We start from the raw sequence: 2,982 nt of genomic DNA on the forward strand, positions 1-2,982 counted from the left end.
GAAGCGCTAACAAGATTCTTCTTGATGGAGGGGACATGTTACACGTTCTTTAATAACACCGTCTTTTCTGAAGTAAACTTTAGAACGACCGTACCAGCAACAAGAACACGCGCAAGCAAAATGTTTTCCATTAGCAAGGCTCCAATCCTATCGGCCTGATAGGAAGTAAATAAAAAAATATCAGCACACACAGGGATATTAGCACCGCTGTCCATCCACCACTTAGGTGAAAGATAAACTGAAAGAACAAAAGGTAAAGAATTACCATACCCAGATGTTCCTACTCTAGTCTCGCTAATCACCACGTTTGCTGATTTTTTTTCTTGCTTATATTTGCGGTCTGGGCATGCACTAGCACAATGCTCATCACTCCCGCAAATAAAGCAACCTCCACCTTTCTTGTTATTTTTCTTCTTGAACTGTTCAGTTTGCTTAGGCTTTGCAATGTTGTTCTCTTACATGTTCTTCTTCTTTTTATTATGAGATACAAATGAGTTTTTTTTTCTGCACTATATTGGCAGCGGAAGACTCAACTCTTTTTTCACGGTTGTCTTTTGCTCTCGCCCTCTCCTCAACATTAATAGATCCAATAAGCTCAGCTACGCTAAACTCTTGTCTCTTGTGTTTTAGAGAGGTAGCAAAGTCCCTCAAAAAAGGTGGCAGCTTAACGATTATATCGCCGGCCATAAACTTGTCGGGCAACAAATATGGGAAATGTTCTAGTTCCTTTGCTAGTGCCTGTATCTCATGAGCCTGTTCGACCACAGAACAATTTTCAACCATTTTGTAGTTATACAACTGCTCCATAAGGTACAGCTCACTGCCAGCATCAGAAACTCCAAACTTTGCCTCAAGAGCATCCCATAACTCTTTGCCTGATGTGCAAGATATGTATTTTTTCTCATACTTGGAATAAAGTGCACTGATCACGACGCATCGAAACAGGTTATCGGTAGCCAAGAACTTTTTCTCCTCCTCAGGAGTAAACTGTTCAGGCTTCCCCTGTGCGGCATGATATCCGTTCATCGCAGTCAACCACAATACCATCTTGGCACGCCATATCATGAAATTCTTGCCATCAAAATTATTTGGCTTCAAAGCAGCAGCAAAACCACTGACAGAAAACTGCCTAACATTATGTTTTTGTATTATTAGAAATTTAGACATTTTCATTATCAGTTTAATCCAAAAAAATAACATCAGCAGGTTCGTGATGGCATATATGTGCATGTGTATATCTCTAACGAACGCTATAGCATACAGAGATAACATACAGATAAATATAGTAAAAGCGCAGATTACAGTAATCAGAAAGATTAGACTGTACCCAGCAGAGGGTCCCATGCCGAGGGCATCGGAGGCTCCATTCGCACTAGTCGATATAGTGCGTTGATCGAAGTCGTGGACCACAGTCGGTGCAGGACGATATTCGTAGTGTAGTCCCACGAACGGATCACCAGGAAGAAGACGTCTTGCTGTTCCGCAGACAATCACCGAAAAGAAGATGGGTTCCAAGAGCGAGCGATCACCACCAGGAAGAAGGCGTACGTAGATGAGCAGTCGCGGATCGCTCCCCAAAAATCTAATTGCCACACATCCCGTGCAAGGTTCTCAAGCGGGCGAAGGTTCCGAAGGCACCTACTCTCCCGCTACTCCGTGCGCGTAGAGGTACGAGACGGGGAAGCCAGAAGGCTACTGAGATGTGGTTTCTCTCGGGAGCGGTTTCGGAAGACGGAGATCTAGACTGACGGAGGACTACGGATATATGGCTGTGATGGGAAGGGAGAGAGGTTGCGGAGAATCCCAGGAGACGGAGAAACGAAAGCGGAAAGGACGGTAACCGACGCATTTAGTTCACCTCCACCATCGAAGGAAATAACTCCCATGATTATGTGGATTAAGTGGCAAAAGACTGGCCACGCCCGCCCGCTCGCCGCCCTCGGTCCGCGCCCATGGCCCGGCCGGCGGCGGCGTGCGTGCGCGTGTGGCACGTCTTTATCCTTTTCTCAGCTTCTCAATTTAGATGAATAATTTTTAACCATATAAGCTGAGTCAACGTTCAGTCAAAATCCCGTATGGTTTTAAATCATACAACGCTTAATATTACATGTCATAAAGTTTTATTTGATTTATTAAATATTATATGGGCCAAGCCCATATTATATCCAACATGCCATCATCCATTAGGTAGGCGGTAGCCAGTATATGGAGCTGGTCGGAACAAACTTTCACAAGATATAGGCTCATGGCGTTGCTGTTCCATGTGTCTGTGGCTGTGGGCACTCGTCGCAGCACTGGTAGCCTTCTCTGCATCGCCGGGTGTATGGTGTGTTAGGATCCCGGGTGTATGGTCTGTTAGGATCCAAAACGCCTGGTTTCAGCGGTTTCGTAACCCACCGACGACTCTGCTAGCGTCCTTCCTGTACGAACACGCCTCACGCACGGTTAAATTGTTTACGACGGCAAAGATGAGACGGAAGCACATGTGACTGTAACCTACCGGCGGCCTCTGCAGGGACCGCGTGCATGGCCGAGATGACAAGAAAGGCCACCAGGAACACCATGCACACAACCTGCCGCTGCCGCTGCTTCGCCATCACGCCGATCTCTTCTCCAGCTGATTGAAGATGAATCTCCTCGATCGGGTGTGCGCTGCGGGATGTACAAGGCAGCAAGGTTCTTTGAGCACCATTATATAGAGGTGCCTGCAGTCAGAAGCACCCCTAAGGTTGCAGGTTTTTTACTTATACACCCTCTCTAATTATTAAGTTGATCCAGGCGTTTAAGTGAATTTAGTCATCTTTTTCTTTAGTACAAAACATACACATGTTTGAGTACTTGAATGTTACAAAGTACTTTTTCCACCTAAAACCCTAAACCCTACGTTAGTACCCTAAACAGCAGCTAGGAGCTCGATTCTTCTCCGCTTCTTCTCCAGTGAAAATACTTTGTAACGGCTTTTCCATCTAAAACAGGCTAGCC

At 45.6% G+C, this 2,982-nt stretch overlaps 1 long non-coding RNA gene across 1 annotated transcript; it reads right to left on the minus strand.

Moving 5' to 3' along the window:
* Positions 1–2,058: 2,058 nt before the first annotated feature.
* LOC136539311 (uncharacterized) lies at positions 2,059–2,657 on the minus strand. Its single transcript, XR_010779631.1, has 2 exons — positions 2,501–2,657; positions 2,059–2,420 (listed from the first exon to the last, which is right to left on the minus strand). It is a non-coding gene; the product is annotated as an uncharacterized lncRNA (long non-coding RNA).
* Positions 2,658–2,982: the final 325 nt, after the last annotated feature.

This window comes from Miscanthus floridulus, chromosome 2, assembly GCF_019320115.1.
Source record: "Miscanthus floridulus cultivar M001 chromosome 2, ASM1932011v1, whole genome shotgun sequence".
Taxonomy (NCBI): Eukaryota; Viridiplantae; Streptophyta; class Magnoliopsida; order Poales; family Poaceae; genus Miscanthus; species Miscanthus floridulus.